Genomic DNA, 17,029 nt, shown 5'->3' with positions numbered 1-17,029 from the left:
ATTTGTATTCAAAGATAATATTGCACTCCATGGAAACTGACAAGAATTAAAAATGTCTTATTGTTTCCATAACAGAACTATGGTATGCCTTCTACCTGCTCTCTGAGTATCAAACAAAGTCTTGAACCCATGGAAATTTGCATGCTTTCTGAATATAAAAGCTACAATAAGATTGCATAACTTATATAATTTATCCACAAAAGGATACATTTTTAAGATTGTAAATATATTTTATTTACTGAAAGGAAATGGAGTTCCATAAATTTATAATTGAATGTATTTCAAATATATATCTGTTGAACACAATTTCCCCTGTACACGAAGAACTTTTATGTTTCTTTTGCCAGATAACTGACTCATGTATGAACAAGTATTCTATTATTCTATCCATTTATGTAAAATAGGAAGCATGTCTTTGAAAAGAAAGTATTCTAGCTGGTGTTCAGGCAGTCATGTCAACCCTAAATTAGTACGTGGGATAGGGACATTTGGGAATACAAATGTTCAACTCTATAACAACAAGCTTAGCAACAAGAAAAATGCTTATTTTTTAATGCTATAAATGCTTTTTGAAAATTACATGGAGTTGTTTTTTCTTTTAGTGTGAAATTATTTATAACCTCCTCACCCAAAAGAACCTTTCTTGATTGTAGAGAGTATAATTCTAAGAGTCCATTAAATGCACCTGACCAAGTTAAAGAATATGTTGAACAGAGTTGAACACATCTCACGCCCTCACCTTTTCCTCAGAGAGTGATTTTTTTCCTGATTTCCAAAATGTTAATACTAATTACATATTATTCAAATCGAAGTGGAATAAAGAAATATTTTATTCTTTTAATGGAGCAATGAAGATTTAAATCAAAACTAATTTTAATAGCCTAAACTTTTTTTTTTTTTTGGTTTTTTTTTTAAGGGAGTAAATTATTCCTAACAATTACACTGTTCTTTTTTTTTTTCTTTCAGGTAATTGGGTCCTTTAATAATGCTGACCACCCACAGTGGTAAAAAGCTGGAATCCAACAGAAACACACAAATCAAAAGGAAATATCTTATTTTTCAGACTTTAGAGGAGAGAGTAGTTCTCTGAGCTTAAAGTAGAGGGGGATTCCAAACTTAGAGGAGGTGAAGTTTAGGTTCAACAACAACAAACAATGAAGGTACAGTATAGTATAAAAGGCAGAGCTTTATGAAGTTTTATTATAGTCTTGCATTTATCTTGGGGCTGCTATAAGGTAAGAAGTTAACAGTTCAGGAAAGTATGAGATACATGAGGCACAGTAATATCTACCATGGTGATTTTGATTCATTTCAGTTTTTGTCTATTTTTTTTTTTGTTTTTATGGGTTTTTTTCCTTATATTTTAAAAAAAGGAACGAAACTTCACAGAATAGATGCTAGCTGCAGGTTGTGCCCAAGCTGCAGGTTGTGCCCAAGGTGCTTTTGTGCGCGCCTACCTACCTTGATTCTGCTATTTCCTGCTGAAACTGAGGCATTGGTAGAGTCAAGTTCAAATTCGTTCCCTCTTCCTAATATGTCAGCTGCTCAGTTGGTGATCCTAGAGTCAGAAACTGGCACCCGGGTTTGTCATCAAAATGTTATCTCTAGGAGTCCCTGTGACATGTGGTAGCTGGTCTCGAGGAAACTAAGGAGTGGTTGGTTCTTGAACAATAGTTTAAATTCTCCAGAAGGTCAAAGGGAGAGTCATCTGAAGAGTAACTTTAAAACATGTACTCCCGGGGGACTAAATCAAAGTTGAGGCCCTATCTGCTTTAAGTGTGAAGATGTGTTGTCCTTGGGGGTCATGTGATGGTTTTATCCTTTCAAGCAACAGGCTTTCCTAGTGTACATTTTAAACAATGAAGATTCTTTCTGTGTTCTGTCAAGATAAACTGATACTGATTTCTGAAAATCGTGTTCTTTAAGAATGCTGGCCACATGAAGCAGGAGCACCTGGAAGATGACCAGAAAGAGCAGTCCAAACTTTTCCACTTTCTGACACAGAGTCTCATGTAGACCAGGCTGGCCTAGGACCAGATAGGTAGCCAAAGATGACACTGAACTTCTGATCCTCCTTAGTGCTGGGATTCCAGGTGTGTGTCACTCCACTTGGTTTTTTTTCAGTTGTAAAAGACGGACTAAATCAAGGGTCAAACACTCAAATATTTTTAGAGGTTACAAAGTTGATAACTGTTACCAGACAGGTTCTCAGGCTCCATCCAGAGCCATGGCTCCAATAGCATAATGAGTTTGTGGCAGAATATGTTAATGTCATTCCAAATGGGAAAAATAAGAAGATGACGCCATGGACATCTCTCACAGGAAACTCATTGAAAATTATGTAGATAAACATATGAAGGAGGACGAATTCTTTTTCACAGAAAAATCATTTGCCATTCTATTTGAAGCAATGTTTATATGCATCCCTTACATAAAAATAAGAAATTAAATAACAGTTTGTGCTTTTTTGTATATAGGAATGCATCTACATCTATTAAATAAATGAAACTCCTCCTTATTTTCTCTGTCTTTATAATGCTGCAGTCTGCACTTGGTTAGATTTATGAACCACATCATCAAATTGATTTGGGTATACCAATCTCATTTAGAGGCAAGTCACCTTTCTCACCTTTCTTTTCTTTTTCTTTTTCTTTCACTTTCTAAATGCTTAAACTATTATTCAATACTCTTTGCTTTTTTTGTTCCAGATTTTCCTTATTTTTTTTTTAAAAAAAATTTTATTCATTTTACATACCAGTCAAAAATCTCCCTCTTCCCTCTTTCTGCCCCTCCAGCCGCCCCTTCCCAACCCATCCCCCATTCCCTCCTACAATGAGGTAAGGCCTCCCATGGGGAGGTACATTCAGTAGAGGCAACTCCAAATCCCTTCCCCTGCCTCAAGGCTATGTGTGATGTCCCATCATACATAGTGGGCTCCAAAAAGCCTGCTCGTGCACCAGGGATTTATTCCAGATTTTCAAGTCTAGCAAGTATAAGTGCCCACAGACAAAATTATCACTCTAAATTTGAAGCATGATTTTTCATATGCAAAATATGGATATTCCTTAAAATTCCCACTTTAGAAAATCACTAAATAATCTTAACTATAGTTTTAATTATGAGTAAATTATAAATATTAAGGTATATGTCTCAACTACAGATTATTTACATTTCTTATAGGATTATGAAATGGGAAATTTTTGTTATTATCCTACAATTAACAAAAGAAAGATGCATGGAATTCAGAAATTCAAAGATAAATGTGCAAGAATTAAAATGCACAAGCTCTCATGATTATTTTCTTCACGTGTACGTTAGCTTCCAGCTGACTATGGGAGAAGGTCAATCTTTGAAGTCAAATGGATTAGTTTATTGGGATCCAGTATATTAGGATTATTTTGTTTTGAGATGCTATCAATAAAAGTAAAAGAGAATTTTAGAGATGAATGCTTATGTGAAGTTAAAACACAAGCAGTTACACACACGTGCACACAGAAACAGATAATACTATCTGAAGTTTGTTTATAGAACTGTATTCAGAATATAGAATGTTCTATGGTCATAACCTTTCCCAGGAGTCTGCATTATTGTAATATAAGCTGCATATCACCACACATCTGACATGCCTACACAGAAATAGTGTACAAATATGTATCATAATATTTATTCAAAACATCTCAGAGAAAGATAATAATAGTTATCAAGGTTATGACAATTCCCCAAACTACACTTTCCTATAAATAGCAGCATTTTAGATTCAATAAAAATATTCAATTCAGGAACAAGGGAAAATAAATAACTATCCTTTTAATATCTGCTATAAAACTAACATATAACTGCTTATATCAAGTTTCTGTTTGATTTAAGAAAATATTGTGCGTAAGAAAGTATGTGATTGATTTTCCACTGTGAATACCTTACTAAAGGTAACAGAATGTTTACTGGGATTTGTGCCAAACTCTGACACAGAGAATGTTCAAGTAATTCTTCTTATGAAATGAGATACAATTGCAGCAGATTCATCTCCCATGGCTTTCCAAGAGTCAAAAGATAAGAGAATTGTTCTTATCCCCATCTAGTAAAATATGGATGAAAACAGAGGTACCATACAATTACAATGCATTATGGAAAAATTTGTGGTATCAGACAATCACCTCTCTTGGCCACACTGGAAAGTAGCAGGGAGATTCTCACTCTCTTGTCTAGTTGGATATCTTTTTAGGTGATTTATTGATTAACTGGTGCTTCTCTGTAAAAAGAATAACTGGGAAGAAGAAGGAGGGAGGACAGAGGGAGAGGAGCAGGACTAGTCACTTATATACTGAGCCTTAAGTCTAGGAGATAAATGAGGCTCCATGATCATGCAAAAATTGAGGGTGGAGACTTGAGCTGCATACCAGATGACAACATCTTAACATGAAGGTGGGATTATTCCTTCAGTGTTGAGTATTAAAGATGACTAGAGAATCATGTACCAGAATGATCTTGTGCCTCTACTGTTAGAATGAATAGAAGAAAAATCTTGCAGTACCCTTCAAACTACACAGTAGACATTCCATCCTCTTTCTAGAAAAGTATGAATGGCAAAAGAAATAAAGGCAGAGCCTTCCTTTTCCAGATCCCTCAGCCATTGCCAGGTTTGTGCTCAGAAAACAAGGGAAAAAGAAATTTTAAATTAAAATTTAACTAAATTAGATTTTCAATAATCAAAGTCATAGATAACTGCATATTCTATGAACTATTTTTATTGGGTTATAGTGATTAAAAACTTAAAGAGAAGTGACCACTTACATTTAACTCTATAACCAACTCAAAATTCTTTCACACACTGAGATCATACTATATGTCAATAACCATTTATCTCTTTTTAGTATTACTTAATTTTATTTTTGAATGTATACTTAGAAAGTAGAGGAGTATAAAGAGATCAAGCTTTATCCTGATGAGTAAAAGGGTCAGTCTATCATCCCTTCATTCAAATAGACTCCAAATGTAAGAAGACCAGCTGTAATTAGGTAGTGTTGATTTATTTATAATGTCATTTAAATTACTATTTTCACAACAAGCACCCATTTTCTGAAAACCATAATGATTATCTTTCAGGGCCCTAGTTTCAGCTGGATTTCCATGAATAATGATCTTGCTAATACACAGAACAGAGGATGCTATTTTCACACCATTAACTATATTTGCTTTTACTAAATATGGTCACTTAGCAGACATATAGCACAGAACAAAAATAACAGTGAGTACAAGAAAACAGAAGCTATTGATTTTGTCCCCATTTCAATGACTGTTGTCTTTGCTACACTATCCCTGGGATGTGATCATCAACCACAAATGGTACACCACAGCGTGCTCTGAGTTCTTAGCCATGGGCTGAAGAAAGGGCTAGAAATTCCACACTGCTTTCTTTTAAGTTGTGCTCTGAAAATGGCACACCTTGTTTCTAACCCATTGCTTCTAATCAAGTCTGATGGAGGCTTCTTCTTAGCCATTATGACCTCAGCTGAAAATGTGAACTCCTACTGTGTTAGCTTAGAAGAATACAAAAAGAAGAGTAGTAAACGTGCAGTTGCTAAGATATCACTTACATGATAATTAATCATATCTACATAGAGAGTTAACTATATGTATATATAGATATAGATAGATAGATGATAGATTGATTATAGAATGTAGATGATAGATAGATAGATACATAGACATATAGATGATAGATATAGATAGATAGATAGATAGATAGATAGATAGATAGATAGACAGATAGAGTTAACTATATGTATGTATAGCACCACATAATAATTGTCTTAGTTCCTTTTCGACTGCCATGATGAGACAACATGACAAAGGCAACTCCTAGAAGAACAGTTTAATTGGGCCTTACAGTTTCAGAGGATGAGACCATGGTGGTCATGCCAGAGAGCATGGCAGCAGCCAGACAGGCATGGTGCTGAGGCAGTAACTGAGAGCTTGTGTCTGTTCTATATCCTTAAGGTGGCGAGGGGAGTGCAAAGAGAACCCCATATGAGAATGACAGGGGCTTTTGAAACCTCAAAGTCAACACCCAAAGAGAAATGCTTCCTCTACAAAGGCCACATTTCCTCCATCGAGGCCATACCTCCTTATCTTTCCTAAATAGTTCCACTAACTGGGGACAAAGCAGTCAATCATATAAGCCTATGGAAGTTATTCTCAGTCCAACCACCACAGTAATTAAGTGAGAAAATGTACTCTGGATAATCCAATAAATATATATCTATCGACTAATATTCATGTAAGATCCTTTTATAGCCACAATAGTTTTCTTTCTTTCATTTTTTATCTTTAAAGGCTTGAAACTAATTCTACACTTAACATAACTCATTCTAGCAACCTCAGTGGAGATTAGATATGGAATTTTTTGAAAACTATGAATGTTGAGGATATATTTGTTATTTCCATGTATTTAAATGTATGTTTTCACTGTTTCAGAAGCATGGTGTACAATCACCACCTCTGTGAATGCTGAAAGGAATTTAGTTTATATTCTTAGAGAAAGTAGAAAAACATTGTGAATTAACATTCACAAAGGAAGTAGTAAATGAATTCCACATCAAAACAAGAAGGAGATAGAGAAGGAGGAGGAGGAAAGGAGAAAGAGGAAGGAGACTTTGGGCATGAAGAAAACATTTTGTGTTTGAATAATCTTGGAATCGGTTTCCTTTCTACAAACACTGTCCTTCCTGGATCTAACTCCTTGGGTAGAGATAAGTATGGGCAACAAGCTGAATGGGAAAGTATAGGAGGTGAGTTTCTGGGGTGAGGCCATGCAAGAGCAGGAACAACTAGCTCACAGATGCCTACTGATACCTTGCCCAGACAGAGATGAAGAGAACGTTGGGAAAGACCCTGAGCTCTTAAGTTTTTGAAAGGGAGTGAGGCATCAAAGGTAAACAGCTAATACCATAGGGAGAAAATCATTGAAATGTTTGACTAATTATGAAATACAACCAGTTAAAAGATAAGTGAAACAAAGACTTCGAAACCCAGGGTTCACTCTGGAGGAAGAGTGAAGCATCCTGAATCCAGTTCCACAGAGAACTACGAGCGAAAGAGACCCAGCTTCAGGGCAGAGACAATGGAGCTTAGAGTGAGACAAGTAGTGGATAAAAGTTGACATTTCAAAGTTGGCAGAGTGTCAAGCATTAACACTGCAACATTTTCTGTATAGCCCATCTCTTTGCTTAATAAAGTGAGGCAAGTTCCTTACATGATCAGTATCTGCTCCAGACGCTCACTTCTTCAACCTGAAAAGATGCAAAATAAATAGAGGAGACAATTCCAGAAAATGATCAACCCTGTTCTGTGGTGGTATTGTGTTCCCCAAAATATTGTGCACCCTAATAAACTTATCTGGGGTCAGAGACAGAAGAGCCACTAGATACAGAGGCTAGAAAATGGTGGCACTCACACCTTTAATCCTAGCACTCCAGAGGCAGAAATCCCTCTGGATCTCTGTGAGTTCAAGGCCACATTGCAAACAGCCAGGCATGGTGACACACGCCTTTAATCCCAGCAAGTGAGCCTTTAATCCCAGGGAGTGGTGGTAGAAAGCATAAAGGTATATAAGGCGTGAGGACCAGAAACTAGAAGCATTTGGCTGGTTAAGCATTCAGGCTTTCAAGTATCAGTTCAGCTGAGACCCATTCTGGATGAGGACTCAGAGGCCTCCAGTCCAGGATCAGCTGAGGATCCGGCGAGGTGAGGTGGCTGTGACTTGTTCTGTCTCTCTGACCTTCCAGTGCTCACCTCAATACTTGGCTCAGGTTTGATTTTATTAATAAGAACTTTTAAGATTCATGTTACACTATCCTGAGATTTGCAAAGACTTCCCAACACAAAGAAACAAAGCTGTGAACACAGGGCTTGAACAAAAGGATGCCAAAACTTTAGAATGAGTCTTGACATAAGAAAAATGATAGGTGGCTCATAATTAAGAAAATAAAAGTTATGGGGCTGGAGAGATGGCTCAGAGGCTAAGAGCACTGGCTGCTCTTCCAGAGGTCCTGAGTTCAATTCCCAGCACCCACATGATGGCTTACAATCATCTGTAATGAGATCTGGTGCCCTCTTCTGGCCTGCAGGCATACATGCTGTATACATAATAAATAAATAAATCTTAAAAAAAAAAAAAAAAGAAAAGAAAAGTTCTGCACAAAATTGGGTATAAAAAGTAAAACTTCCTTTACACATTCATGGTTGGATATATCAGTCTCCTTGATAGTAGAGAACTAGAATAAAATCATAGCTTTCATAATTGCTACTGCCTTTACCTTTAATGAAATTTAAATTATCATTATAAAGACCATTCTCTTTGATTCCAATCATTATTGCATAATTTTAGGCTAGCTTTCTACAAGATTTACTCATAACTTTTAAGCATGACTGAAATAGACCACAAGCTAACAAACAGCTGAGCAGGTACTGACTGTACTACTCAACAAAATACATGGGCTAAGGGTGGACTTCGTGACTGCTTAAAAGCTAAATATTTATAAAAAATTATTTACGGCTTTGGGCTTGGATGTAGCTCAGTTAGGAAAATGCATACCCCATGAGCATGAAGCCCTGGGTTTGGTTCCCAACATTGACTAAGGTGGGTGTGGTGGCACATATCTACAATATCAGCACTTAAGCACAAACAGGATCTGAAGGCCAAGTTTACCCTTAGCTACATAAGAAGGTCTACATCAGCCTGTAATATAAAAAAGCCCGCCCTCACTAACACACACACACACACACACACACACACACACACACACACACATACACAAAGAGAAAATGAATCAAAATATATTTTTACGATTTTAGCCCATTTCTCCATTACTCACGGTTATTCTGTTTAATAACATTTTATATTATTTCCACTAATGAAAAATGTTTCAGTTTCACTTAAGAAGATAAGAATCAGCACAGAATGGAAACATTTTAAATTATTTGTCAAAAAAATGAGTGAGAGCATTCATTTATTTCAAACCCATGGTTATTAAATATCAGGCTTTAAAATCTTTTTGGAAATAATGCAGGTTATGAATACTCAATTATGGTATATGTAAATTGCTTTTTCTCCAAAATGTTTTTCTTTGTCAGATACTATTATACATATTTTGTTCTGCTTTGGTCTACCATGACTAAATAAAAGATTAAAACTTTGCCTGTGGATAAAAGTATATTATAAACGTTAATGAGTAAGATTCCCTGGAGGAAAATTTGGGAGTCCTGAATACATGCAATTAATTCTAGACATTGTTTCATGTATGAGGATAAACATCAGGTTTGGTCAGTAAAAACGTTTTGCTTCTGAGAAGTGCACATGGCTTACTATTTAACATTCCAATCACAGAGGTAACAAGGTCCAGAGAGTCTGAAGAAGTAACTCATTATGCTATACTTAGGGCCAACATTTTTTACTTCAGACTAAATTCTAACAAACTTAGCATGATTCACAGACAGCGTTAATTCACTTCCAGCTAAATTATGACTTCAATTGTGACAGCCTGTGCTCATACTGTGTGCAGCACTGAAGTCTATAGATTTCTTTTAAAGGGAAAAATACGTTAATAACTTTAAACACAATGGGAGATGTTCATACAGGCTTCTTCTAGCTGCTTACATCATAAAAAGATTTTACAATTTTATATCAAAATGTTTAATGAAGGCAAAACTTATTTACTTCTGAAAAAAGGAAAGCATGTGTGGCTTCTGTAAACTTTAGATGAAAACTAAAATTTATGTCTATACTCTTGAATGGCAGACATGTTATTGTGTATGTATTGACAATATCAATATTTTCCTCAAATTTTATAAAATTTGAATACTATAATAAATATCCATTACAATGTTCCATTTCTGTTCATGTATATAACAAATGGTAAATTTATTATATACTTTCCCACAACCTCTTAAAAAAATCCTTCAATATTTATTAAGAGTAGAAGACACAAATAACAAACATGATCCTTACATGGTGTTCAAGGCCATCACTAAATAACGAGATAAAGCTGAGCACTCCTAATTAAGATACATTTGTAATGCATGGTACATAAGGTACCAATGTTAATGTCTAAGAGGAGATAGAGGTGGTTAACATTTTTTGGATGTGGAAAATTAACAATTGTATTAAAGTGCAATAGGTTTAAAAACCTACAGGAATAAATTAGAATGGCCAATGTTGAAACTGATAATTCATCAATAGATAGGGTGTGTGTAATCATAAAAGTGACGAAAACTCAGCTCTTTTGAGTAAATGCAAATTAAATTCTTAGTGTTTTTTTTTTTTTTTTTTTTTTTTGACAACTGACAATTACAGAAACAGAACTGCCTCTGTGAGATTACCAAGTTCTCGGCAACACCTTTTTACTGTGCTGAAAGTTTTCCAAAGTATTTCATTTCCATGAAAAGACAGGAGGAAAAATTCAAAGACAGTCTAAAGACCATCCTGATGTAATACAGTGTATTTCTATAATGAATGATGGACACTTTACTTTTGGACTGAGGGACTCCTTCCATAGGCCGGGATGTCACTGAACCATTACCCTTCAGCCTCAGATTCTTGAGAGCTAGGATTATAAATATTCTTAATCATGAGAGAGATATTAAAAATAAAAGATTTTTTAAATTCCATAAATCATCCAGCATAACTGTCTCAGAAACCTGACAATCATAAAAATTTTAGTGTTATCTGTGAGAAATCATTTTAAAATCTATATACAGAAACTGAAATATCAACCCAAAACCACTGGGGTTAATGTGTCAAAAAAAATCCATAGTATCAGAATTCTGTTCAACAAATAAAATGAGCAGAAATAATTTAAATGGTAAAAAGGTTTTCTCAACAGTATACATGTAAGATCAATGAATATAACAGTCAAATAAAAAAAGCTAGTAAGAAACACAGCTGAAAACAAAAATGAAATACTGAAACAGACACAAGGCGCAGTCAGACCACAACTTTGGAAGACAACTAGTCTGAGATACACAGGAACAAAGCAAACATGCCTCCAAGATTTCTCTAGAGCAGACAGAAATATTCCACAGAACTCCTCACAGGACAGACAGAAAACAGAACGAAAGGCCAAGGGTCCAACAGAAGACAAATAAAGCATTGCTTAGCAAAAGAATTTCTCACAAGTATTAGCACTATAAAATAAAGTATTAATAATGTGAATTATAAAAAACAAACTGAAAGACAAAGTGAAAAAACTTTGTAAAATTAAAGACATATGAACAAATATTGATAATCCAATCTTCTTTTATATAGCAATACATAATTAGAGCTATTAGAAACAAGACTGATTTGATGGAAAATCAAATAAGTGAGATGGGGTTAATATCACTTATCATGTAAATAAGTATGTTGCTGGGGCTTATATACTGAGTATGATTTTTTTAATGAAAAGGATTAAAAGGATTCGAGATAAGCAAACAGATAAGAAAATGAGACAAAGAGAATATAGCAAAAAGATAAGTCCTGTTCAAAAATTAGACTCCACAAAAAGGCAGGAATGTATTTTAAACCTGCAGTAGTACCAGATAAAGAAATGAATCTAAACATCAAAAGACATACCATGTTTCAAGGCAATCTGGTATTTAATGATCAGTGCTCCTGTAAGTCTATACAACCTACAGAATACCAGTACCCACAAGATCCCTGGCAACACAAAGTGAAACAATAATATCATATCCTTCCAGTACTCAAAGGAGGAAAGACTGAAATTGTATCTACCTATGGGAGAATGAATGGAAAATTCCAAAACCATTCTAGATAGATATTCTCAACAACAAATAAAGAGATCTAATACAACATCCAGGAGCCTTTTTGAGAAAATCATTGAAATGTTTGACTACTTATGAAATACAACCAGTTAAAATATAAGTGAAACACACATGCAGAAACCCAGGGTTCACTGTGGAAGAACAGTGAAGCATCCTGAATTCAGTTCCACAGACAACTACAAATGAAAGAAAACACAAAGAGCACACATTTGAGCAATGTAAAAATAATGCCCAGTACTGTTCACATGAAGAGAAATACTTATTATGTTTAAAATGGAAGTCAACAGCCAACTGAAAAGTTGACTCTCATAAAATATGCTTGTAACCACGTCCCTGTTCTCATCTTTTATACCCCTCTGTTAACTTGTCTCTCCACCCATTACCTGCTACCTTTTCCCCAACCTGTCCTTTTCTCTCTTTTCTCCTTTAATTTAGCATTTTTTTTGTCTACCGAATAATTCAAGTGAAATTGAAATGTCCATGTATTATCTAAAATAGCATGCATGTTATGATTTCCTCAAAATAAATCAACCCTGTATTTCATGTATCTATCAATCTGCCTGTCCACATCTGCAAAGATCTTGCTGTGGTTTTGAAGAGGTGGGTAGAATTGTAGGGGTGAGGGGTGCATAGATGGTATTCAGCTAGTATTAAAATAGTTGCTTGGGAATGGAAGGATTTACATTTTCATGTGAAATTTTCAGTATTATTTGCATTTCTAAAACGACTAACTATATTTTGTTTAGGAATTAGAATGAAACGTTCAGCAAAGAGCTAATGTTCTGGTGTTCTGTAGCTGATCCCTAATTAAAGATTATTCACAAGCTCACTCTAAATAATTCAGGTGTTGAACACGAATACACCTGTATCTCATCTAGCCCTCATTGGGTTTTGCTCTACTATAGATAGATGAGGATATTGTCACTGAACCTTTAAATTGTAAGTTAAAGTATGTAAGTTAAAAGAGACTATTCCTTGGCCTCCCTTGTAAATTTCCTACAGAGCATCTTTAAAGATATTAAAAATTATGCTTCATTTCCACTGGTGACAATTTAGTTCAAGGACGTTGAATTTTTCTTGCAGCCCTTTTGCATGATTCAAGACTATTTCTCACCTGAAGATCAAAGCAAATGTTATGCTTTTGCAAAACCCTGACAAACAACTCTAACAGTTCAGTCATGCTGTAAGCCTTAGCACTTAACTTATCTAGTTTTCAGCAATAAAGCTGGCAGAGAAATCTGTGCCTCTCCTTCTCTCCTGGCACAAACTTCAGACAGGGCCTTTTCGTTAACAGGGAAGATACATCAAAAGTCAATGATATCTTTGAACTGTCAATGTTCAAAAAGAAATGGAAAATTTACAGAATACCAATACAATCTCGAGAAGCCTGCTATTTGCAAACAAGCAATGGTCCTTAAGTTTTCTTATGCTTAAATCTTAAGCTAAATGTTTTCTGTCATCAGAAAACATTTAGCTTTCAAGATGAGGAAAATTTTGGCAAATGAAACAAAAATGCTGGTTATATAATTTTGGCCTTAGGTCTCAATGTTTCTTTGTTCTATTGGTTTAGAAATTATGATAACACACTACATTGAAAAGTCTAAACATGTTTTTGTGGAATTACATGAAATTTCATGGAAAAATGTTATGGTTCTGAGTAAGATTCTAAACTCACAAATGAAACATTGTAGCTGTTTTGATGCAATATAAAATGACAATATCTTATAACTCTGATATTTTCATTCTGAGAGTAAAATATTTTCATTAATAGATGTTTTCAGGACCAAGCCCCTCCCTCCCACACATCAAGGCTGTGCAAGGTATCCATCCCACCATAGGGCCTGTGTTGACTTCCCAAGCGAGGAGAAGATGGGAGTGGAATGCGGGGAGGTGGAGGAGGAGCAAGAGAAGGGGAAGGAAGGGGAAATATGGTTGGTATGTAAAATGAAAAAATCTTTAAATAAAAAAGATGTTTTTATTCTTCTTTATTATTTTATGTATATGATGCATATGTTGTGCATGTAGGGAGCACAAGATCCTTGTGTTCAAAGATAAGCACTAGGAAAACCAGGATTGTTAAATACACAGGGTTGTCTCTACAACAGCAGAGATGTATAACCCCCCCCCCCAGAAGAATGGGAATAGATGTAGTTGAAAGTCTGACAGTCTATGTTATATGCAGGGCCAGAGCACACCTGACTCTCTCAGACTTTTGTGTTTATCCAAGATTCTACCTCCCTAGACCTTTAACCTGTGTATTATTTCTCTATCAATAGAATCTATCCTTATGGAGAGGTCACATGTACTGTATAATAGCCTAGGTGACCTGTGTGTTACCTGTAGGACCAGGCCACACCTGGCTCCCACAGACTCTTATGTTTATCTTGGTCATTTCCCCTAAACCCTTATCTTGAACATTGTTTCTCGGTCTATAGAACACATCTTTATGTAAGATTACATATGTACTTAGCAAAGGGTTGATGTAAGCATTCTTAAGCTTTGTTGTACACATTGGATTTAGTCAAATATCAGGAAACATTTTCTTTTTTCAGTTGTGCTGTGCTTAAGTATGCCTAAAATGAACGGCTGGTGTCAGAATAGATGTTTGAACCAACGCTGGCTACTGCATCATACTGAACCAGATTTCCTTTTCGCCACACACAGATCAACACTCTGCTTAGCTCTGGTGTTTGCAGAGACACCTTCTCCCATCCACATGTACACAGCAGGTAGACATATATGTGTATGTTTGTGGGTGTGAAGGTCAGAGGTCAACCTGTGTTATGATTTTCACCGCCCACCTTATAATAGTCCCGGTTTCTCCCTTGTCCACTGCGGCAGATGTCCAGCTTCCTCAGATTCCCCTGCCTCTGCTGCCATCTCCTCATAGACTGGCACCAATATTACAGATGCCCATACTACTTCATAGAACGTTCCTGTGGGTTCTGGGCTTTCACCTCAGGTACCCAGGCTTGCACAGGAAGTGCTTTACTCAGGGCTGTCTCCTCAGCCCTAACAGCCATTTTGAAAGGAATACTTCTAAAATGAGAATTTTTATGTTTCATTGTTTAACATTCTTTCATAATGGGATTATTTTTCCTTCTGACTTTTAGAAACAGTGCTGCTATTATTGCTGTTTGTAGCAAGAACTGCATCTCCTCTTTTGTATACATTAATTACAAAGGTGCAGGATAAATTAAATAGAGCCTTGGACTGAATAACTGGCAGGAAAGATTTATGGTTTCCCTCATATCTTTTCTTACTGCCTTTTCTTAAAGTAATTAAAAAAAATAATTCTCATTCTTACGTGTTTAAAGTTTTTACACTTTTGACTTCTTTTTAATAACTGGTTATTTAGTTATAGAATATTGTTAACAAATATTACCTTATATTTTTCAGGAATTATTTATGTGTTCACTTGTTTGGATTTGATTTCTCAGTTCTAAGACTTAAATTATCCATGCTTTGAAGATCACCTCTTTCTTGCTTCCTTTTCCCTCCTTTCTTTAAACTCTCATTCTTTCCAAATCTAATGCTCTACACATTGCTCTGACTTACCTGCAAGAGTTCTCCTACTTCTTTTGATTTCACTGGCTTTTACAGAAGGAGAGACTGGCTGAGAGAATGCATTGTTACCCGATTCAGCAGAGAAATTGGGCAGCTTGAAATTCCCAAGAGGAAATGATAGAAACTTTCTGCTTACGTTACAACATACAACAGCAAAGTTATGAATCTACATTATATAACAACAAAGAGGATAGAAATATTTCTAATTTGGGCCATTAACTTGATGATTAGTCACAGCACAAAGAGAGATTAAGCATGTATGTCTCCCACGTTCAGGAAAACGTCAATGTTTCTTTATGACTTCTAGGAAGCAGTCAGTTTGGCTCAGCTTTGTTTGTTTGATACAGGGTCTTGTTAGGAGTGACAAGGTGACTTCGAACTTGCAGAGAATCAGCCTGCTGCAACCACCCCAGCACTGGGATGACAGGCAAGCATCATATACTTAGCCTAGTTCCACCTTTAGTTTAGTCCTTGCATTGAGTTAATTTTGATTAGTATTTCATGTGTCATTGTTGGACACTTCCAAAAGATTCTTTGATGACATAGGTGGGTCATGGTAATAAATTCCAACAGACAGAGTATGTATCTGTATTCATTGGTTGTTATGGTAGTTTCAAAGAGATGTTGCTCATTGTCTCAATTATTTGAATACTTAGTCCCCAAATGGTAGCTGTTTGGGGAGCATTAGGAAGTGTGGCCTTGCAAAAGGAAGTGTGTTACTGGGTACAGAGTTCGAGAGTACAAAGAGAACATTCTTAGTTCGCTCTGTTTTCTGTTTATAGTTTGACATGTGAGCCACAATGCCTGCCTGCTGCCATACTGCCCCACCACGATGGTGATGAACTCACTCCTTTGGAACCATAAGCCCAAAATAAACACTTCCTTTTATTAGTTGCCATGACTATGGTGTTTTATCACAGCAACAGAAAAGCAACTAATACAGTTGCCTGAGCTGAAAGACCAGATGCACATTGCAGGTCAGTGTTTCAATCGAGAAAAGCTAAGCAATCTGTATAAACCAAACCAGCAAATAGATAAGAAATCTACAACTCAAAATTGAGATACTGATCCCTACCTTAAAAATATTTTTTCCAGTTAAATCATTGGACTGAAATACAATAATTTATATTTAATAACAATAATTGGCTAACCAAACATGTTATTACTTTTCTTTACTGCTAGAATTTGGAAAACATGTCATTGAAGAACAAAGAGAGAAAATGGGAAATGAAGTAAGTTCAAGTAATTTCATGAGATATTTGGTTTTGTTTTTTCATTGTGAAATCCTGTAATACTATTTTGGTTGTGAGCCTAGCCTTTAACGGCTGAGCCATCTCTCCAGCCCGAAATCCTGTAACACTAGACTGGAGTCAAGAAAACAAGGCGAGCTACCACCTGTGCTCTCAGGATTTATATTTCTCTAGTTCCATAGCAAACAATTAAGTCACCCACTCATCAAGGTGATGGAAAGCAGCTGTGACAATATTCACCTAGGCATACATGGTATACTTCCAATTTGTCTATGATAATGCCTCCACTTAAGGAAGACAAAGGAAGGGGACTGGAGAGATGGCTCAGTGGTCAAGAGCATTGGCTGTTCTTCCAGAGGACCTGAGTTCAATTCCAGCCACCCACATGGTAGCTT

At 35.8% G+C, this 17,029-nt stretch overlaps 1 protein-coding gene across 4 annotated transcripts in view; it reads right to left on the bottom strand.

Annotated features, from left to right (window-relative positions):
• Positions 1-17,029, bottom strand: part of Adgrb3 (adhesion G protein-coupled receptor B3) — a 738,549-nt gene that overhangs the window by 534,113 nt on the left and 187,407 nt on the right. The window contains exon 1 of one of the 4 annotated variants that reach the window (XM_028868117.1): positions 7,253-7,416. The exons of the other annotated variants lie outside the window; for them this stretch is intronic. The gene's annotated coding sequence lies outside the window, so the exon portion shown is untranslated. Of the gene's footprint in view, positions 1-7,252; positions 7,417-17,029 lie in introns of those variants that run through there. 4 annotated transcript variants of the gene reach the window in all.

Source organism: Peromyscus leucopus, chromosome 16_21 (genome assembly GCF_004664715.2).
Source record: "Peromyscus leucopus breed LL Stock chromosome 16_21, UCI_PerLeu_2.1, whole genome shotgun sequence".
Taxonomy (NCBI): Eukaryota; Metazoa; Chordata; class Mammalia; order Rodentia; family Cricetidae; genus Peromyscus; species Peromyscus leucopus.
Note: the sequence above shows the minus strand (reverse complement) of the source record. Positions and strands in the feature narration are given on the sequence as shown.